Raw genomic sequence first — 23,836 nt, 5'->3', positions numbered from 1 at the left:
ATAAAGATAGAAATTCATTTTGAGGTGTAGAAGAATCTCATACTTGGTAAGATGTGACTGGGCCTAGATGTATTGTTGCCTTGAGCTCTATTTACTCACATCTCATAGTAATGTCTAATGCCTTTGTAGAATTTTTTAAAAAAACAAGAGAAATGATGGCTTCTATGTTACTAACAGCAGTGAAAAGTCCATTAAAACTAACATTAATATTAAAGCTCCAATGTTAATGTTATTGATTATAGTAGTAGATGGAAAATACAAATGATTGTATTATAACATGTGCTAAGTCACTTCAGTCGTGTCCATCTCTTTGTGACCCTATGGACTGTAGCCTGCTAGGCTCCTATATCCATGGAATTCTCCAGGCAGAAATACTGGAGTGGGTTGCCATGCCCTCCTCCAAGGGATCTTCCAGATGCAGGGATCAAACCCACATCTCTTTAGGTTCCTGCATTGGCAGGTGGGTTCTTTACCACTAGTGCCACCTGGGAAAGCCCATCTTGTGACATATCCCAAGGTATACTTGTTTGTGTGTGTCTGTGTGTCCACAGATGGCTGTGGGGTATGAGGGTAGGAAAGCAGCAGTGAGGAGTTATTGATCAGTATGCCATGGTCTGAGCTTCTATTAACTGACCAGTTTAGGCAAAGATACTGAGGTACTGAGGCTTTACTCAAATAGAGAAAGTGGATGCTGGTATAACAACTGGAAAGCTATCAACTTTATTGAAATAAAATCTTGCCTATGGGAAAGAAGGGAAGGAGATGTATTTGAGTCCTTGTGGGAGTAGAATCTACTAGAACTGATAATTCAGTGTGATTGTAGAGAAGGGGAGACAGGATTGCAGACTCTGGCTTTGAGCTGAGTCTCTGACAGAGGCTGCTGTATTTACTAGAAAGCTATGAAACCACGTGCATGCTGAGGGTGATGGTGGGGAGCTAAGAGGAGTCAGAAGTTCTGAGCTAGAAGTTCTGAGTCAGAAGTTCTCTCTCTGAATGTGTTTCCTGTATCGGCTGAATACAGTAAGATCTATTAACTGGATAACAGTCAAAGAAGGAAGTATCTTAAATGTTCCCTATACTCAAATCATGTTTCCAATAGTTCTGCTCTAGTATTATTGAGCTGCTGTCATCAGCAAAAAAGGAAATCTGTTGAAATGGCAGAATACCTCTGTATTTTGAGTTTAGGACCCCTTTGCTCCCATTATATTTTCCTGTGGTATTTTGAAAGTTTGGAAGAATTAGCTTATGCAAGAAAATTTAACTGAGGACTTTTTTTCCTTCTATGCTTATCAAAGTTAAAAAGAGATTTCCTTTTTCATTATAACTCTGAGGGATAATTAACTCAGGGAATAAATTTGGGTTGTTATCTTCTATTATATGCTGATTTCAAACTCTATTGTAATTCTAGAATTCTGAAAATAATGAGATCACAATTATGCTTAATGAATGTTAAGAGTATAGTACTCTTTCCAGGAAAAGAATAGGGAAAAAACCAACAACCAAATGGGAAAAGCAACCTATTAAAAGATTTCCATTGTGTTTGTGAGGTATTTGATTAGGCTTTTGACTAGTTCACTGCTTTTCCTCACCCAAGTATCTACAACTGAGCTTTCGGCTTTGCGGAATTTCTTACATTTTTTATGCAGATTAAAAACTTGAATCTTCCCTATTAGCTCAGTTTTCACTCCTTAGTCATAATGTAGAAAACATCAAAATCTCACAAGGGAAATATGTGAATCCTGCATGGAACTTGGGAATAATGTTATAAACAAATTCATAGCCAAGAACCCATTGTCATGTTTCAAACGCAGAATTAATAACCTGTTCCAATAGCACACATGCTATTTATCAAGGTTTTCCCCTGAGGCTACTTTCTGTCTTTCACTTTCTTGTCCCTGAATTATTGAAGAATTTTGGAAACTGGAAAAAAAAAGAAAAAACTCACTCTACCACATTTTTGGAATTACTCTTGAGAATTTATAACCTTGGCAAAGGTTAGTCACCTTCAGCCACTTTCTCCCTTGGGCTCTTGGTGAACAAGTCTGTTTTGCATTTGGCTTTTCTTTCCTCAAAGGTTTATGTAATAAACATAACTGTCTGTATTACTCAGATAATAATTTTTAAAGGATTTAATGTTGTTGTAACAATAAGCAGAGTCATACAAAATAAGTACAAAGTATATTGTTCATACTTCTGCCAATTCTAATTTTTATAGCTCTTATGTTATATAATTATTCTCTTGATAACATAATATTTATATATTAAACAGATGTATTTTTGTATTTCTCTTTTTATTTAACTTTAGAACATTTTATAATAATACTAAATAAAAATATTAATCACACATGAGACCTTTTGAAATTTAGCCTTCTTGGTATAATTAACGATATGTTTGCTTAATAAAGTTAATAATTATTTATTTGCATAGAATTGGGTCTTGTCGCTTGGTATTATATAAAAGTAATTGATAAAGCAAATGACTGTTGAAATTTTCTTCTTCTGCATTTCAAAAAAATATTACTTGAAGTATGTCTGTGGGGTACATAATGAAGTTATTATTACATCAGGTAATTTTACCCTAAATAAATGTACTGAACACTTACTACCTACTAAGCACTTTTCTGTGTTGGGACAAAGGTATTTGAAGAGTTCTCAGTAAAGATGTCATCTGCTTTTGATTTCTGTGCTACATAATTGTGAAATCCATATTACAATTCATTTAGTGTTTTAAAACTTCAGTGTATGTCTAATATTGTACAAGACAAAATTTCCCAGTGCTTTTATTTTGTTTCATTTTTTTTAACTTAAGATTTTAATAGAAGACGGAAAAACACCGAATGTCTTATTTTGTAAAGGCATCTGCATCATTTAGTTAAAAAAATTAGAAGAAATGTCAAGAGATAATTTATGTTAAAACTTTCTGGTTATTGAAACCATTATATATGTACATTTAGAAATGCAGCCTATTAACATCTTTGGGGATCATATTTTACAAGTTGTTGCTTATTGCCTAAGTCTGAATAATGGCATCTTTCATATGGGAAATCAAATTCTCATCTACTAACCATAGAAAGGCTGACCTGCCATTCAGTGGAGAAAAATGTGGATCTTGGATCCAAATAACAATAATAACCAGAATTGGAATCTAGGACCCAATATTTACTAACTATCTGACCTAAGTAACCAAATCTGAACCTCTGTGTCCTCATGCTTTAAACATGTATTATAATAGTCTATCTTATAGGGTCCAGAGAGTGAGGTCATGAATGTCAAGTGTTCGGTAAGATAACCTACCTAGAATATGGGAAACGCCCACTAAATGATGGCTCTTCATTTCTATAAAGCTATTGTAAGTTCGTAAATACAAAGACTCACCATCAGATACCCCATTACACTCTTAGGGGAGGACCCTTTGTGACAGAGGGCAGGCATTTACTGAATGGCTGGCCAAGTAAGCCGTGTAGTGTGTGATTAGGCAACAAAATGAAACTATCTGCCTCTCAAGGGGTTCAACACATGGCCCTGGCCTCTTTATTATTGTTCATAACTGATTGAGTAGTAGTATACCAGGTGAAGATTCACTGATGTTTTAATTTATATCTTATATTAGTTTTGCAGTATGTTCTATTCATGATGTTAAATCACACGATGGTCCATATACTTGAAAATATGGTTGTAGCAACATCTGAGAAAGAGAATCAGGTTAAATTTAGCAGCTTAAATTGCCAAACTTGGTTACCTTCTTTGACCCAGGGTATAATTTAAGCCAAGTTAACTTTACACTGTAAAAAGTATGAACTAATGGTGCATATCAAAGCAAGTCCTTCAAGAAGAGATAGTGCTACCTTTCCCCTGATTTGAGAGAAGCAAGAGTGGGAGGGCAGAGTAGAGAGTCTCTTGAGATATGTATGCAAGTTTGCTTCCAGCTAAAAGTTAATGATCAGTTGCCTCGATTCTCATCTCTGAGCCCTGAGAAGTAGCACACTCGTGTTCTCTGTCTATTCAGGTAACTTTTAAAGTATACAGCTTGTACCCATGTTAAGCTATACTTTAAATAATAGACATTTTTTATTCTTTAATATCAATTGATTTCATGTTCTGAGTTTAATGAGAGTGAAAAAGTCTGCAATTGTTGGCTAATAGAAAATGATTTTACTTTTGAGTGGTACTGGGTTAAGGGTAATGAGGTATTATTCTATGCTTATATTATATAAATAGATTTTTTAAATGTTTTTATGAAACTAACTGTTATCATTCTTAAATCTCTTGGCTGAAAGATGTATTAATCACACTTAATTAATACAGTACATTATATAGTCAGCCAAGTTGTCATTAGTTAAGAAAATTTTAAACTTTATTTAACATTGGAATTTTGAAGGAACACTGAATCTTTAAATAGTAAAATTTCATTTTTACTTGATACTAGATAACAATATTGGAAGTAATCTTATTTTTCTCATTCTAAATCATAATGTTTATAAACATCTATGTGTACTTTGCTATAAAACTGTAAAAATGAATTGGGTTTTATTATAGGGCTTAGGTAATTTATTCCCCAAATGTTTGGAACTATATTATGGAAAGATATAAAGTTATTGTGTGTGATGCTTCTGTATATTTATATGTAATTAAAGACATTGGCTATTAATTTTACAGTTTGAAGGCTGGTTTCTCAAAATAAAAATATCTACTCTATACATTTACAGTGTAATCATATTCTGTACTGAGTTCTCAACATAAAGAGATACATTTCTTAAGCCACTGGAGCTGTAACTTAGATGAATGTATTTTCTGTTCTTTCTAAAGTGTCTGGCCATTTTTATCTTTATTCAGCAAATATCCAAGGTCAAAAAAACCTTTTGGTTGTATTTAGGCTCACATGATAAAGACAAGTAAACATCAAAAGCTAAGTGTAATTGTGGTACTACTTATGCAGTTTTCTATTTACATTTTTCTTGAACTGAAATTAAATGTCAGACAGTGATAAATGATTTTGCTATTGAAATTGGGAACTCATAGAAACCTTGAAGAATCATCACATTTTATATATGAGAAACTGAATCCAGAAAAGGAAAGTAAAAACAGCTATTGAAAGTTTTGGGACTGGTAACAAAAATTCTATTTACTGGGTGACAAATAAAGTTAATGATTTCTTAGGCAGTGTTCATGTTGTTTTTGAAAAGGAAATCATTTTTAGTCCTCAATACATTTCAATTTGGAGGAAGAGCTAAATAAATACTGGCATTTAAGGTGTAGTTGTGCAGTGATATTTTCCAGATTCACCATAAGTGTGGCTGAAACTTTTGTTATCAATTTATTATAACTTATATAATCTGTGTCTGTATATGAATTTGCTTAGGTATGTTTATGTTCTCAAAGTTAGAGAAAATAGTTTTGTAACTTCTCCTTTTGATACACACTAAAGCCATTCTGACAGGTTCATAATTTGTAAGTTAAATATTCAGATGGCTGAAGTTTCACTAATTAAGGAAATACTAAATATGAGTAAAATCAGATATGCAGATATATATGAGGCACCTTCATTTAAAGTTTGAAACAATTTGCACACAGTCTAAAGATAAAACATTTTTTGATTATGATCAAAAAACCAAAGTTTGAGCTCTTAGCACATTTTTCAATTAATCTTTTATAATAATAAAATATGTTTATATTCAGAACTTGGCTTGCAATTATTAATATGTAGACAAGAGTCTAATTTACTGTGTCCATTGGATATTTACTTACTTCTCACTTTTCTACTGAGAGTATGCAAACCAAATTACCATCAAATAGTTTGTCTCTGTTCCTTTAGTTCGTTATCAGATCTACTCCAGAAACTGCTGAAAATGTCACCAAGGTCCCTTGACAGTTACCCATAAATATCAACACACAAATATATACAAACACACATGCACACACACACGCACACATGCATACAGACACATAAGATCTATCTAGGGAGGAAAATAGAGCATCAATGCTTTCAATTCCATAAAGGATGTAGGTGTTGGAAAACTTTGCTTAAAATCCCTGAAACACAGTTAACTTGCTTTGCCCATTATGGGCAAATCACATAACTTGTAAGAGCCTCTGTGAAGTAAGCTATAAATGGAGGTTATAGCTTAGGGCTTCCATAAGGAAGCATAGGGCTTCCATCACTTGTTTAGTTTGAGAATAATGTGAACTTAAATAAAAGTAGATTCTAAATCTTTATTGAGCACTTCCTAAGCCTTCGGTTCAAACTAGGTGGCTTGAAATACAGAAATGTATTCTCCCTCAGTTCTAGAAATAAATAAGTCTGAAATAAAGCGTTGGCAAGGCTTTCTTAGAATCTTGTGGAAAAGGATCCTTCATTTCCTCTCCCACCTTCTGATAGACGCAGGTGTGACAGCATGTCCAATTTATGCATCTGTGTTCCTATGGCATTCTCCTTGTGTTTGTCTTCATGTGGCCGTCATCTTATAAGGACGTGTGTCTTATTGAATTAGAAGTCCATTATGCTTCAGTATGCAGGAGACGCAAGAGACACGGGTTCAATCCCTGGGTCAGGAACATGCATTAGAGTAGGAAATGGCAACCCACTCCAGTATTCTTGCTTAGAGAATGCAGTGGACAGAGAAGCCTGGTGGTCTATGGTCCATAGAGTCACAAAGAGTCGAACAAAACTGAAGTGACTTAGCAAAGACACACACACACGCATGCACACATACTTCAGGATGATCTTATCTTAAAAATGACATCTACACTGGCCCTATTTCCAAATAAGGTCATGTTCTGAAGTTTTGAAGATTAGGACTTAAATATATCTTTTCTGAGGGACACTGTTTAATCCATAACAATTTGCATTTTGATACTCCCCAAACCCACATCCTTCCCATGTAAAAAATATGTTCACCCAATCCCAATATCCTCAAAGTCAATCACTGCAGTATCAACTCTAAGTACCAATTTTATCTAAATCAGTTTTGGGTGAGGCTTGGCATATAGTCCAGCCAGGGAAAAATTCCTCTCCATCTGTGGACGTCTGAAGCCTGGAAAACAAGTATTCTTGTTTCCAAAATACAACAGTTAGACAGATATAGAATAGGCATTCCACTTTATAAAGGGAAAAATTGGAAGGAAAAAAGGACTGCTGGTCCAAACTCTAAAGGGGGTTTTCAACTTAGCTGGACAAATTCCATTAGGTTTTAAGACTGGAGAACAGTTCTCTGTGGTCTGGTGCTCTGTCCTCTAGACCTGATGGGGTGGCCCCTCCCCTTAAGCCCTGCCTTTTAGAACAGGGGGTGGGGGTCCACCCTTTGGAACTGAACTGGTCCTTAGCTGAGGCATCACCCTCTGTGGTTCTTCCTTCAGAGTCATTCTTGCTTGATTTCATCCTATCTCTTTCAACAGTGTTTCTGCCTTGTGCAATTCATGGGGTCCAAGCCATCAGACTAGAAGGTTCTCCACAGATCTTTTCTGGATTCCTGCATCTCAGCCTCTGGCTTCTGACGAGTTGCTTGATTGGATCCATGAGTCAAGCACCTAGTCCCTTTAGTAAATGGTTGTTCTGCACAGTTTCCAGAGCACACTATCTGGATAGGCTGAGGATTTTTCCAGTCATAAGTTCTAGTTCCTTCTTAAAAATTTATGCTTCAACTTTTGTCTAATCCCATTTTACTATCCAAGACAGGGAGTGGCCAGGCCTTGCCTCCCAGTTGGTTAGAAGTGACAACTTCAGCTCTATGTCCAGTTTCATCACTTAAAATTTTTACTTTCTACCCAAAAGAAGAACACAATTCAGTCAAGTTCTCTGCCACAAGGTATCTTTCCTTTGGTGACCAATAACATATTTTTTATTTCTATCTGAAACCTCAGCAAAGACATCTTCAACATTCATATTTCCAGTAATATTCTGGTCAAGACAATCTAAACGTTTACAGTCAAGATCCTCAGAATTATTCTAGCCTCTATCCATTACCCAATTTCAAAAGTAGAAAAAGTGAAAGTTACCCAGTCGTGTCCAACTCTTTGTGACCCCATGGGCTATATCCTCCCAGACTCCACTGCCTATGGGATTCTCCAGGCAAGAATACTGGAGTGGGTTGCCATTCCCTTCTCTAAGGGATCTTCCCAATCCAGGTATCAAACCCAGGTCTCCTGCATTACAGGCTGAATCTTTACCATCTGAGCCACCAGGGAAGCCCACCCATTCCAAAGCCACTTCCAAATGTTTAGGTATTTTTTATAGTAACATTCCATTTCATGGTACCCCAAATTTTCACCAGTCTCCAGAGAGACAATCATCAAGAGATTCATTTCAAAGACTTGGCTCATATGATCATGAGGGCTGGCAGTTCTGAAATCTGTAGGGCAGACTGGCAATCCATGTAAGAGTTGATGTTGTAGTCTTGAGTCCAAAGTTCATAGGGCCAACCAGCAAGCTGGAAACAGGCAGGATTTCCATGTTACAATCTTGAGGCAGACTTCTTTCTTCAGGAAATCTCAGTTTTTGCTTGTATGGCCCTCAGTGGATCAAATGAGGCCTACCCATATTGTGGGGGGTAATTTTCTTCACTGGAAGTCAATTGATTGTAAATGTTAATTACATCTACAAAATACCCTCACAACAATATCTCAACTAGTTTTTGACCAAACAGCTGGGCGCCCTATAGCTTAGCTGAGTTGATATATCAAATTAACTGTGAGTGGTGGAACGTATAGGATAAAAGATATGGAGAAGCGTTTGATTTTTTTTAATGCAAAGTGCCTCTTTCTTCTTGTCACTTTTTTTTCAGTTAAGAGAGTTGACTGGAAATTTTCTAGGAAAACTGTAATTTCCACTTTTTGTCTTTTGCCTCCTGAGTCTTCCTTCCTTCTTTTATGACTTATTCTCAGTGTGATATAGGCTGCTTAGAAGGTCCTGGAGGCTTGACTGTATCTATGTGTGGTAAGTCACTTTAGTCATATCTGACTCTTTGCAACCCTATACACCATAGCCCTCCAGGTTCCTCTGTCCATGGGATTCTCCAGGCAAGAATATTGGAGTGGGTCGCCATGCCCTCCTGCAGGGGATCTTCTCAAACCAGGGATTGAATCCTCATCTCTTATGTCTCCTACATTGGCAGGTGGGTTCTTTACCCTAGTGCCACCTGGGAAGCCCCTTGAATCTGTAGAGTAGAGACCAAAATCCATGTATAATGCATTTGTCTATCTCTTACCCATCCAGGTGGTTCTGTTAAAATAACTTGAAGATCATAACTGTTCTTTGTAATATAACTTTTCATTGTCTACCTGCCTCTACCTCTCTCTCATTTGAAATTGCAATACACACTGCAGCCTCAGGGCCTTTGCATGTGTTCTTCTCTCTTCCAGGATCTCTTCCTTCATTCAATTTTATATTGTATACTGACACTTAATTTTGATTATTTGTTTAAAAGTCACTTTCTCAATGAGGTTAGCCCTGTGAGGTGTTCCCTAATGAACAGATTTAAAATTGCAACTTCCTACCCCTAGTTTTTCATTACTTCCTTTTGGGTTTCATTTTACTCCATAAAGGTTATCATCATGAAAAATGCCTTTCATTTTACTTACTGTTTCTTCTTTTCCACCTGTTTTTCTACTGGAAAGTAAAAAACCGTGAGAGCAGCAGTTCCCATCTGTTTTGTTTATCACTTATTCACTGTGCCTGTAATAGTGCCAAGCACATGTACATAAAATAGTTCCTCATTGAATAATTAAATTTTGTCTTAGCTCAAATGCCAGTGCTTCATAGATGCACTTCATAGATGGAGACCTATGCTTTTCTCTTTTATTGCTCCCCTTCTCTCCTTCCCTGTGCCCTGTAATAAAAGCCTTTCTGGGACTTCCCTGGTGGTCCAGTGGTGACGACTTCACCTTCCAATGCAGTGGGTGTAGGTACCATCCCTGGTCAGGGAGCTAAGATCCTGCATGCCTTGTGGCCAAAAGACCAAAACATAAAACAGAAGCAGTATTGTAACAAATTCAATTAAGACTTTAAAAACAGTCCACATTAAAAAAAACTTAAACTTGAGATTTATCATTTTCATTCATGGTTTTATATTATTATTGTATATAAATGTTTCATATATAATATTTTATGAAGTTTTTATTAGTTATCAGACCTCATATTATTGATATATTGAATTAGTCTTTTTACTACATGCTTTGTTTATTTGAGGTGGTTCACACATATAAGTTGAGCTCATCCAGTTTAAATCTGTATATTCCATTCTGTGAATATACATACTTTATCATTCTCCTATTGATAGACATTTAAATTCTAATTTTTAAACTTGTATTTCCATGCTGCTATAAACATTGGTTTACATGTCCTCTTATGCACAAACATGCACATCTAAAAGAGAAATTGATGATTGTAAGATATGTATAACTTCAACAAGCAGTTTTTTAAGTGTGGAAGAGTAACCACTGCTCCACATTGTGTGCTTGTTTGGAAGCTATAGATACCTAGGATGTAAGCCATGGAGTAGCTTGATTTGATTTTTGTTGCAAAGTTCTGCCTGTGTCCCTTTGGCTCCAATGTTAAAAAAAAAAGAAAAATGTCTCAAGTGGTGATAGGCAACAGGTTTATTTTTTCTTCCTCCGTCAGAAGGGGTTAAAGAGGGTACAGAAGATAGCCCAGACCAGCACCTGGCCTGCATCAGTGAGTCAGTTTTATTTGAATTCCCTGGGTCTTCCTGGCAGTGTGCAGGCTTCTCTAGTTGTGTGTGGGCTGTAGAGTGTGCAGGCTCAGTAGATGCTACACTCGTGAACTGACCTGCCCCGCAGCACGTGGGATCTTAGTTCCCCGAAGAGGCCTCGAACCTACACCCCCTGCATTGGAAGGTGGATTCTTAACCATAGGAAAGTCCCCAAGCCAGGCTCTCATGTCTTCCACTTTGCATGGAGCCCTTTGAGGCCCTTCTATCATGCAGAAGATGAACTTCTGCTTCATTGACTGATTCTGGCTCCAGATTCCAGCAGCCTCACTGTTTGACCACACTGTGCTTCTGACAATGAAGATGTTTATTGTTGCTCTTGTTACTATTGGTTAGTTATTTAATTTGGTTTTCTCTTTGAGATTTTATTTTCTATCACCATTATATCCAATGCAAAGTTACAGAAATAACTTGATCTAGGAGCTCACTTTTTACTAGAGTTGTTCAGTTCAGTCCCTTAGTTGTGTCTGACTCTTTGCAACCCCATGGACTGCAGCACACCAGTATTCCCTGTCCATCACCGACTCCTGGAGCTTATTCAAACTCATGTCCATTGAGTCGATGATGCCATCCAACTATCTCATCCTCTGTCGTCCCCTTCTCCTCTTGCCTTCAATCTTTCCCAGCATCAGGGTCTTTTCAAATGAGTCAGTTCTTCACATCAGGTGGCCAAAGTATTGGAGTTTCAGCTTCAGCATCAGTCTTTCCAATGATTATTCAGGACTGATTTCCTTTGGGATTGACTGGTTGGATCTCCTTGCAGTCCAAGGGACTCTCAAGAGGCTTCTGCAACACCATAGTCCAAAAGCATCAATTCTTCGGCGCTCAGCTTTCTTTATAGTCCATAACTGAGACTAAAGTGGTTGGCATTTCTGTATTGTAACAAAATAGATCTGCTTTGTGTTCTAATTGTGTGGGTTGCAAAAATGACATTATTGTATAAAAACCAAAGAGCCTTATTTATATTCTTACCTAGATGGAAGGCTGTAGCATCTCTGTACTAATACGGTTTTGTGGGATTAGTTTACAACGGTCCTAGGGCTTTAATTCAAAAGCAGTTTTGGATCTAGTCTGGAGAAGGAAATGGCAACCCACTCCAGTACTCTTGCCTGGAAAATCCCATGGATGGAGGAGCCTGGCAGGCTACAGTTCACAAAGAGGCAGACACGACTGAGTGACTTCACTTTCTTTCTTTTGGATCTAGTCAGCTATTTGAACCAAAGCTTTAATAAAGCTGTGGAATTCTGCACTATAAAGCATAAAGGAGTTGACTCTGACTTGGGATATTTTGTAAGCAAGAAGTTTCCATTTCTATTACTGCTTTCATAAAATAACTTAAAAGGCTCTTTTTTAATTTAGGAATTTTGAGCAGTGTAATAATCATGTCAGGATGATATCAGACATAATCCTCCCACATGTAATAAACTTAACCTGTTGGATAGAATTTCTAGCATTTTATATCTGAGTGTAGAAGAGCAACAACCAAAAATAATGAGTTAGTTTTGGCATAAGTAATATTGAGCTGTTCTTTCTGAGAGCAATTGGTAAATAGATTCACTTATTTCTTGAGACTAATTCCAGAATATACCAGTAGGACCATGTCATTAACTTAGAATAAATGCTGAAAATGAGACTTGTGATGTAGAACAAAATTAAACCTAACTCAGTAAGGAGATAGCTTGTGTTACTTTTAAACTAGAACAGTTGCCAGTGAATATGGGTATTTTTGGTCTGCTAGTGATCCTTATTAAATTTTTTTAGCAATAAAACATTTCATATTAATGCTTAATAAATACATTTTTCTCTTCAATGTAGGCTAAAATCATAGAAATAGTGAATAACTGTCTCATATAAATAGTGAATAACTATTCACTAATAGAAATAGTGAATAACTGTCTCATTTAGGAGGATATTGGTAGCAATGAAGAAAATATCACAATATCCATTTCTCCCCCATAACACTGAACTTAATGTTGAAAACGCTTTGTAAAGATGAATATTTCATTTAGTGTATCAGTTCTTCAAATGGCTTCAGTCTCTGTTGGACTCTGCTATGACATTTTCTGCAGCATCATTGGTTGTCTGACAGAGTCAACTTTTTCCATTAGCTGTCTAAATATACCAGCATCTCTTTTACTAGGAACCTTTGCAAAATATTCTTGTCGGGATCATTTTTCTCATTTCTTTTCACTTCACTAAATCATCTCATTATTCCAGACTCAACCAAAATATATTTATGATCTCCTCAGCTGGTTTAATTGTACTTCCAAGTACAATAGTTATTATCATAGACAAGTTTTTCTCAACTAAAGTTTGATGAAAGAAATTAAACCTTTGATAAGAAAATTAAAGCTAATGCCTTAAGTCCTGCAATGGATTGAATTACCTCCCATGCACTGAGATGCATATATTTATGTAATATTATTAGAACTCAGAAAATGGTCACTCAAATCACTGTCTGTGTTTCAAATAACTCCAGCTGAGAAAAGTTGCCACAGATTATTATAATTTTCCTTCTTATTGTTTGCTATCTCCAAATAATTGTATATTCTGTGAAGTTATGGACCACATCTTGTTCCATCATGGTAGCCCTAATGCTAACACTTAGAACTCCATGTAGGAGTTGCTTGATAAATATTTGTGAAACGAATGATAGAAAGAAGTTTCTTCTGGAAGGACTTTGATGAAATAAAGTAATTTATATCACAATATCCAAGGAGAGATAATATGAACCCAGGTCATGTATGAATTAGTGTTGATATTTGAAGGATCTAGTCAGGTGGGGAGAGTGGTTATAATCTATGGTTATAGTCCTGAGCTCTCAGGTTATTTTATTTATGAGTTAGCTAGTCTGGGTCAGCAAGAATGAAAATGAGTAAGGCCACATGTCTCATTATCCAGCAGGCTAGTGAAGGTTCCTTTCAGAGTAGTGATGACAAGGGTTCCAAGAACAGCAAGAGAGGGGCTCAAATGGTATTCAAGTAACTACTAGTTTTATATTTGCAAGTATTCCTTTAGCCACGGCATTATGGACTGAATGTTTGTGTCCTCCCCAATTCATATGTGGAAGTCTTAACCCCCCAAGTAATGGTTTTAAGAGACGGGACCTTTGGCAAGTAATTAGGTTATGAGGTGGGAGATCTAGTCTGATGGAATTATTGCCCTTATATGCGGAGGCACCAGAGAGCTTGATCTGTCTTTGGCTGTATCCATGCACTACTGTTAGATAGCGTCACTGACTCATGGTTAGATAGCCTCACCAATTCAATGAAATGGAGGACAGAGAAGCTCGCATGCTGCAGTCTATAGGGTCAAAATAGTCAGACATGACTTAGTGACTGAACAAGAACAAATGCACCAAGAAAGGCAATGTAAGCACACAGTGAAGAAGCAGTTTTCTGCAAATCAAGGAAAAGGCTTTCAGTGGAACCTGACTACACTGGCATCCTGATTACAGCTTCTAGCCTCTAGAAGTGTGAGAAAATAAATTGTTTAAGCCATCCAAACTGCCACCCAATATATGATACTGTGTTATGGCAGCCCTCATAGACTAATACACACAGCAAGTCACATGGCCAAGCCCCCAGTAAATGTGAAGAACTATTTAAAGAGGTAGATACCATAGAAAGGGGGAATAATTTCTGGCCAATTTGGCTAATTTTTCAGTCTACCATAATTGCATCATAGTCTTTAAATAAATATGATGCATGTAGGTATCATAAACTAGTGAATTATGCTTCTTTGGGTATAATTTTTTTAAAAATGCTACTACTTTAGAATAAATGACCTGGAGCCAAGTATTCTGATGTTATTCAGTGCTTACACATTATGCATGTACTCTTTAAGGGCACTCCAGGACTATTATGTGTTTTACTAGTTTTGCAGACTAGTTCATATTTCCTAGTGGTTATATACATGAGTCCCAATGACAATGCAAGTGAAATACTCATTAAATCCGCCTTCACATAATCTGTTCAGAACTTATAATTTCTATTATTTCATTGCCAATTGACCTTCAGGCAAATTGTCAAGAAATTTATGAGGGTAGCAGCATGAATATGTGTTCCCAAATGTCTCTTGGGTAAAATATGACTCATGGTTTTCTTGGTCCTGAAATGATTAAGCCTCAAACCTGAAGTTGACAGCAGAGTCATTGTACAGATTGATGTTCTCAATGACTAATATTTGACAGAGTTTGCTTCTGATTTATTATGCTGCTAGGTAAAAACAATCTACCTCATTTTTTAGTATTTTTACTATGCTCTTCACTAATTGGATGAAAAATTCAATTTCTTTTATATTGAGAGACATATGCATTTTTAATAGGTTAATCATTTTAAATTAAATTTTTATTCTTTAAAAGTATAATTTTAATGTTTTTTTAATAGGCTGATATAGCCCTACCCTTTTTTTTAATGTCATGTAGCTGCTGATTTTTTTCCTAACAGTAAGCCTAATACTTTTGTAAAATCTATTTAGTAATTATTGGATTTTTATTATCATTTATTTATTCAAGCACAGCAAATGTACTTGAAAAACAATCATTGACAATTAGATCAGCCTTTACTAATAACTGAGCTTGAAATTCTAGAAAACAGAAAACTAAGAAATCACTTTTTTCTTACTCAGGATTACTTTGAATAGTTATAGTGTTTTAGAGAATTAAAATATGTTACATTAAAAAAGGAAACAATGCAATAAATAAAAATAGAGGGAAAGGAGACAATATATAGTTCCTTCATACAGTATTTTCATCTACTAAGCAGATAATAGAACATTGGTATTTATTATATAGCTTATATACCACAGGTATTTTTAATAAATACATATTTTAAGTGACATTTACATAAATTAGAACATTTCTTAAAACTGAAGTAAGTCTCTTATAGGCTGTATATAGCTGAGTCTTTTTTTTGTCCATTTAGCCATTCTACACCAATTTGATCTGCTTACATTTAAAGTAATTATTGATGGGTGAGGATTTACTAACACCATCTTGCTAATTATTTTTTGGCTACTTTCTAGCTCCATTATTCTTGCTGTCTTTCTTGGCCCATTGCTTGCTCCATTATTCTTGCTTTTTATTCTTGCTGTCTTCTTTTATGAATTTATAATTTCCCTTAGTTCAGTTCAGTTGTTCAGTCGTGTCCGACTTTTTGTGACCCCATGAATCACAGCACTCCAGGCCTCCCTGTCCATCACCAACACCCAGAGTTCACTCAGACTCACGTCCATCGAGTCAGTGATGCCATCCAGCCATCTCATCCTCTGTCGTCCCCTTCTCCTCCTACCCCTAATCCCTCCCAGCATCAGAGTCTTTTCCAATGAGTCAACTCTTCGCATCAGGTGGCCAAAGTACTGGAGTTTCAGCTTTAGCATCATTCCTTCCAAAGAAATCCCAGGGCTGATCTCCTTCAGAATGGACTGGTTGGATCTGCTTGCAGTCTAAGGGACTCTCAAGAGTCTTCTACAACACCACAGTTCAAAAGCATCAAGTCTTTGGCACTCAGCCTTCTTCACAGTCCAACTCTCACATCCATACATGACCATTGGAAAAACCATAGCCTTGACTAGATGGACCTTTTTTTGGCAAAGTAATGTCTCTGCTTTTGAATATGCTATCTAGGTTGGTCATAACTTTTCTTCCAAGGAGGAAGCTTCTTTTAATTTCATGGCTGCAGTCACCATCTGCAGTGATTTTGGAGCCCCAAAAAATAAAGTCTGACACTGTTTCCCCTGTTTCCCCATCTATTTGCCATGAAGTGATGGGACCAGATGCCATGATCTTCGTTTTCTGAATGTTGAACTTTAAGCCAACTTTTTCACTCTCCTCTTTCACCTTCATCAAGAGGCTTTTTAAGTTCCTCTTCACTTTCTGCCGTAAGGGTGGTATCATCTACATATCTGAAGTTATTGATATTTCTCCCAGCAATCTTGATTCCAGCTTGTGCTTCTTCCAGCCCAGCGTTTTTCATGATGTACTCTGCATAGAAGTTAAATAAGCAGGGTGTCAATATACAGCCTTGACGAACTCCTTTTCCTATTTGGAACCAGTCTGTTGTTCCATGTCCAGTTCTAACTGTTGCTTCCTGACCTGCATACAGATTTCTCAAGAGGCAGGTCAGGTGGTCCGGTATTCCCATCTCTTTCAGAATTTTCCACAGTTTATTGTGATCCACACAGTCAAAGGCTTTGGCACAGTCAATGAAATAGATGTTTTTCTGGAACTCTCTTGCTTTTTCGATGATCCAATGGATGTTGGCAATTTTCCTTAGTACTGTGCCTTAATTTGACTTCCAGGTGGTGCAGTGGTAAAGAATCAGCCTGGCAATGAAAGAGATGTTAAGAGACTCGGGCTCAATCCGTGGACGGGGAAAATCCCCTGGAGGAGGAAATGCCAGCCTATTCAAATATTTTTACCTGGATAATTCCATGGACAGAGGTGCTTGGTGGTCTACAGTCCATGGGGTCACAAAGAGTCCGACGGGGCTAACTGAGCACACATACCCTGTGAGTGTTAAGTTGTTTCAGTCCTGTTTGACTCTTTGAGATCCCATGGACTGTAGCCTGCCAGGCTCCTCTGTCCATGGGATTCTCCAGGCAAGAATACTGGAGTGGATTTCCATGCCAAGCAATCTTCCCTACCCAGGGATGGAACTGCATCTCTTGTGTCACTTGCATTGGCAGTTGGATTTTTACCACTAGTGCCACCTCTTGATCTTTTGTGTATTTTCTGTAGGTTTTTGCTTCGTTTTGACCATGAGACTAACATTAAGCATCTTATATGTGTAACAGTCTATTTTATTATGATAATTTAACCTCTGTTGCATAACAAAATACCCTCTCTTTTCCACCCCCCACATTTTATGTTTGTGATGTCAAAATTTACTTCTTTTTATGTTGTGTGTCCATTAACAAATTTTTATAACTATTATTATTTTTAGTAAGTGTGCTCTTCTCTCTGTCCCTGTAGCTACTGCTTTGTGATGGCTTGTCTACATTACTGCAATAGAATTTAACTACTTTGTTGATATATCCTCTGTCTTCCTTCAGCCATCTTCTCTGACTTACCTCTGGGATTATTTTCCAAAATGCAAACTAACTAAATCATTCCCTTGCTCTAAACACAGAACATAAGTTCCAAAACTTTAAGACAAATAGGCTATTTGCTCCTCTACTTCCCCAATCATGTCATGGTGCCATGTCTCTCATTTCTAGGACATACCAATTGGTATTTTTTTTTTTTTTTTTGGTCATCTATTACCACTTCCAATCTCAGTCTACCTCAATCCATCCCAGAAGCTCCCATGCATCTTTCAAGACTCACTTCTGCCAAATCAGTGTTACATCAGCTCTTCTGGAGACTGTTTCTTGACTATCACCATATATTCTAGGTGATCCTCCTCTTAGCTTCATATAAATCTGAATTTACCCATCTAATGATGTTTGCCATACCATAATGTTATCATCTATTTCATAACTTGCTTCCTGGATTGAGTAATTTTTTAGGCCTGGAACAGTATCTTATATCTTAGTCATCTTTATGTTTCTAATGTCTGGCCCATTCTTTGGCATGAAATGAGATACCCAGTAAATGTAAAGTGAGTGAATGAATGAATGAATGCTGGAAACAAGATATGAAAAACAATGTTCTACTTTGATTTCATCATCAGGGCAGAATTAGAATAAAGGAAGAAGCTTGATAAGGCTTATCTCTAGGAATAAAAGCTCAGAATAGAAACTCATTTCCACTTTAATTTTCATCTGAGAGAGAGGCAGGATCTGTAATTGAGGACCAGCACAGTTAATACTTTATAAGCAGAGAATCTTATCCATTTTTATCATTTTTCCTCTCCCCACAGGGATGATTAGTAATAACCTGAAAAAGAAAGGAGTTTTATGTGTATTTAGAAGCATTGAGGAAAGGTAGGTTTAGGGAGACTCTCCCACTTTGATGTCATAATTGCAAGAGTAGAACTTTTCAAAGGACAGAGAGGCAACAGACAAGATGATAAGAAAACAGACTGAGTCCCTGGGACCCATAGCCAAGAAAACATGAAGCGGGGGAGAAGTGAGTTTGTCCTGAGAGCTTTCAAGAGCCTTGTATATTACCATATGTAAAATAGATGACCAGTGCAAATTCGATACATGAAGCAGGGCACCCAAAGCTGGTGCTCAGGGACAGCCCAGAGGGATGGGGTTGGGAGGGAGGTGGGAGGGGGGTTCAGGATGGTGGGACACATGTACATCCGTGGCTGATTCATGTCAATGTATGGCAAAAACCACAATAGTGTAAAGTAATTAGCCTCCAGTTAAAATAAGGAAATAGTAAAAAAAAAAAAAAAAGAGCCATGGGGCTCAGCATGGTAGAGCATGGGGGACATTTTCCAATACAGTATTTTCCAGTTAACCAAATTTGAAAAACACCCTTGAGTTTTATAGGCATTATATTAGAGTGGGTTACCATTTCCTTCTCCAAGGGATCTTCCTGACCCAGGGATCAAACCCCTGTCTCCTGTATTGGAAGGTGGATTCTTAACTGCTGAGCCACCAAGGAAGCCCTACTCTTTAGAAGCAAATAAAACAAAAATTCCTTCTCATTTTACTTTTATTGACTACATGTTTGTTTACCCCACCCCTGAATAAAGATTCTTTATCATAATGCCCTATTTAATTTTGTTATATAGGGCATTGATCTGTAATTATCTTGTTTATATTTTTAACTTACTTTTTGCCTCTCTCCTCCACTAAAATACACATCTGTAGGTTGAAATTTGTTTTGTTCAACACTGTAGCCACTGTTCTCAGAGAAGGCAATGGCAAGCCACTCTAGTACTCTTGCCTAGAAAATCCCATGGACAGAGGAGCCTGATAGGCTGCAGTCCATGGGGTTACTACGAGTCGGACATGATTGAATGACTTCACTTTCATTTTTCACTTTCACGCATTGGAGAAGGAAATGGCAACCCATTCCAGTGTTCTTGCCTGGAGAATCCCAGGGATGGTGGAGCCTGGTGGGCTGCCATCTTTGGGGTCGCACAGAGTTGGACACAACTGAAGTGACTTAGCAACAGCAGCAGCAGTAGCCACTGTTCTAGGTACATAGTAGGCTTTCAATTGATATTTGTTGAATGTTTACTGAATATGGAATCAGATTGCTATTAATAAACTCAGTTTTTCTGAATCTTTACCCTTTACTTGACTTCACAAGGGCCTCAAATTCTCCAACAAGTCTACAGCCAAGTATTTCTGGGAATCACATGAGCTCAAAGAGAGATCAAATGAGTGTTTTCATAACTGTTTCTCACCATTGCTAATGCCCTCAGTGGAAGCATTGCCTACATAAAGGATATTGTCTCTTGATGCTTCCAAAGTAACTATTCTGCAGGACACAAAGCTTAGGTGCAGGCTATAATGGCAAAAATGTCCTTTGTCCATATCTTCACCAAATTTTCTCATCAGAATCTCAAACTTTTGCTGTGTACAAAGCTTCAGTCTCTCAGGAAAACAGTTACTTTAGCTTCTGTCTTGAAACTGTCCACTGGAACCTGCAGGCTGGACAGTATGGACACCATGCCATCCATCTTGTTTATTTTTTACTCTCTCCTGGGTATCTATATATTCTGCTCTCTGCCTATAGCCACATAGCACAAGAAACAAAAGAAAACAGAGTTGTCAATTCATGCAAATAGATTCCTAGAATCATCTTCAGTTCTATAAGAATAGTTTGGAACCTCAGTTTTACCTGTATCAGAACAAACTCTCTGCATAAATAAATATACTGTCCTCCTCTGAATCTAGAAGCCTTCATGGTTCATCACAAGCAATTTTAAGAAATAGAACTGCTTCAAAAATTGTAGAAAAATTGTTGACATTATTGTTTCCTAACCAGATTATCTACTATAATAATCTCCCTGTTCACCAGGAGGAGCATACAAATTAGAACAAGGTATAATCATGGTGAAGATTGAAAAGGGGTGAAGAGTAGTTCTCATTTTGCAAGCCCTTTTTTAAGGTCAAGTGTGACCGAACATAATATTTCAAATAGTGATTCAATCTACAGCATTTCATAATCTCTTAGATTTGAATGTGGATCACTCTGTTACTCAGCTGTGAGAATAACTGGAATCAATGACAGTCAGGTTATTTTCTTCTTAGTTCCTTGAAGAACATGGCTTAGTCACTCCCAACTCCTCTCAGAATAGGGTTAGAATGAAAGATCTAATAACTTCCATCAGTTAGAAGGGCCTGTGTAGAACCAGATAGAGTCATGAGACCCCAGGAGTCCATAAACACAGCTTCGTTCCTCAAGGTCTGTGGTGATAAATTTTGACTGTTTAAACTCAACTGAACTGGGTAAAATTAATCCTAGAAATTCCAAAATGTTTGACAAGAACTCAGCTGGCCTTCAGCTTTTTGTGAGACCAAATTTCTTTTATCTGATTTTTATGTAGTCCTTTGTGAATCCTGCACCCTATTTATTGAAATAAATTCAACCTTTTAATCTAAATCCATTGAATAGATCTAAGCTTTATCATTATCTCTGGATAATGACTCTAGCACCAATGTCTATTTTAGAATTTGTATGCATGAGTAACAAACTACATGTTAGAGTTATTATGTTATTTTTAAGGGCTAGTTTATATAATTGAATGTACGTGAATTTCCCTATCTTGAGAGCTAGAAGAAGTGAAATATTATTTTTAAAATAGTGTGAAATTTTGCATATCCTGCAATACTCAGCTGAAGTTCCTGGTATAGGCATTAATAGAGAATATAACTTATTCATGGTTCATGGCCTCAAGATACTTATAGTCCCCACTAGGAGAAGGACATGAGTAATTTAAAAATCAAAATATAGTATGCTATAATCAAATAGCTTTATTTGAGAATTTAGGCTGATTTTTCTTTCTTAGATACAATTTTGTGATTTTATTTTACAAGGCAGTGTGTGGAAGGATGTGTGGGATTTCGTCATGTGACAATGCAGGAGGGTTGGGTAAAGGTAGAGAAAGTGAATTTCTTGGAAAAAAGCTTCCTGTACAAAAGTCTGGGAGTTCTTCACTCCACAATTAAACAAATTGAAATGCCTATTAGCATAGTGAATATGTTAATAAACAGACTTCCAGAAATTGTGAAATAAATGCATCATTTATTAAAGAATTTCTCGTCTACCTGATCATTTACATGTAATTCCTACTTTTCTGATATAGTATTTTGCAATTTAAAACAAACAGAATGGTAAAAATGAGCAAGACAAATTTAATGTAGTCCACTTTTGTAATGCCTTGGATTCATGCTGTGGGATTCCATTGAAATTTTTGAGTGACAGAGTAACCCAGTCTGAGAAGTTTTTTTTTTTTTTTTTAATTAACTACTATTTTATTAATTTTCTTTGAATTATTTTTATTGACATATACTTGATATTGTATATGAAGAGTCCTTTGGAGAGATTAATTCTGAAGAGAAGCTGGATGTATGGAGAGGTGTGGGAGGCAAGGATGGGAAATTAAGTTGAGAGAGTTCCTTAGGGGACTGTGTGAAGGGAAAAGAGGTGTGAACCAAGGTGGTCAAAAAGAGAAATGGAAAAAAAGACACATTCAAGAGCTATTAAAGAAAAAAGAGGCATGAAAGAAAGGGAAAGAAAGGACTCAGGATCTTTCAGCCTCTTTCAGCCTAGGGACCAGCCTTTATTAAGGTTAAAAAACTTGGGGCAGTTAACATTTCAGTAGGGCATCTTTTGAAAATCCCTAGGAAGCAGTAGGGCTTCCCACGTGGTGCTAGTGGTAAAGAAAGTGAAAGTCGCTCAGTCGTGTCCGACTCTTTGTGACCCCATGGACCGACCATACAGTCCATGGAATTCTCCAGGCCAGAATACTGGAGTGGGTAGCCTTTCCCTTCGCCAGCATATCTTCCTGACCCTGGAATTGAACTGGGGTTTCCTGAATTGCAGGAAGATTCTTTACCAACTGAGCCATCAGGGAAGCCCAGTGGTAAAGAACTCACCTGCCAATTCAGGAGACTTAAGAGCTGAGGGTTCGATCCCTGGGTCTGGAAGATATCCTATAGGAAGGCACTGCAACCCACTCCAGAAATCTTGCCTGGAGAATCCCATGGACAGAGGAGCCTGGTGGGCTACAGTCCATGGGGTTGCAAAGATTCAGACACGACTGAATCAACTGAGCACACACGCAGTAAGCAGTAAGAAATGAAAAACTATAACTTAGGAAACAGATTGACACAGGGGATTCTGGGAAAGAGTGAAAGCAAAAGGAGAGAAAGGCAACAGAGGATGAGACTGTTGGACAGCATCACAGACTCAATGGGCATGAACTTGAACAAACTCCGGTAGAAGTGGAGGACAGGGAAGCGCGGTGTGCTGTGGTCTGTGGCGTGCTGCAGTTTGTGATGTCACATAGAGTTTGACAGGACTTAGTGACTGAACAACAACAACAACAATAACAACAACATGGAGAATTGGAACACATCAAGGATAAAATTGTTAGCTGAATTTGTAAAGGTAGAAAATACTGTGAAGCATCTATAAAGAGAGAAGAGAATCAACAAGATAATGTTTATGAGAACTTATGTTGGACCTGAAGAGGAAAAGTAGTCATGGAGGAGAGGGTCTAGGAATATAGTGTGATAGAAGCCAGAGTCTCAAAGACAAGATCCAGTGAAATAATTGCTAAATATTTTACACAGTTTTAATGAGATAATGCTCAGTGGCTTTGGAGATTAGGAAGTCATTGCTCATCTTGAGGAGAAAATGTATTCAGTGACACTTGCAAGAGAAAGACAGATTTTAACAAGGAAATAGGATTAGGTGGTCGGAGAAGGCAATGGCACCCCACTCCAGTACTCTTGCCTGGAAAATCCCATGGATAGAGGAGCCTGGTAGGCTGCAATCCATGGGGTCACTAAGAGTCAGACATGACTGAGCGACTTTACTTTCACTTTTCACTTTCATACATTGGAGAAGGAAATGGCAACCCACTCCGGTGTTCTTGCCTGGAGAATCCCAGGGAACGGGGGAGCCTGGTAGGCTGCTGTCTATGGGGTCACACAGAGTCGGACATGACTGAAGTGACTTAGCAGTAGCAGCAGCAGCAGGG

The 23,836-nt window shown here is 37.3% G+C and overlaps 1 protein-coding gene across 8 annotated transcripts in view; it reads left to right on the top strand.

The window, feature by feature from the left end:
• The window catches only part of SLC16A7 (solute carrier family 16 (monocarboxylate transporter), member 7), a 195,306-nt gene that overhangs the window by 79,099 nt on the left and 92,371 nt on the right, over positions 1 to 23,836 (top strand). The window contains exon 1 of one of the 8 annotated variants that reach the window (XM_010841616.1): positions 2,431 to 4,006. The exons of the other annotated variants lie outside the window; for them this stretch is intronic. The gene's annotated coding sequence lies outside the window, so the exon portion shown is untranslated. Of the gene's footprint in view, positions 1 to 2,430; positions 4,007 to 23,836 lie in introns of those variants that run through there. 8 annotated transcript variants of the gene reach the window in all.

The sequence above is a fragment of the Bison bison genome, unplaced genomic scaffold (assembly GCF_000754665.1).
Source record: "Bison bison bison isolate TAMUID 2011002044 unplaced genomic scaffold, Bison_UMD1.0 scf7180017864163, whole genome shotgun sequence".
Taxonomy (NCBI): domain Eukaryota; kingdom Metazoa; phylum Chordata; class Mammalia; order Artiodactyla; family Bovidae; genus Bison; species Bison bison.
Note: the sequence above shows the minus strand (reverse complement) of the source record. Positions and strands in the feature narration are given on the sequence as shown.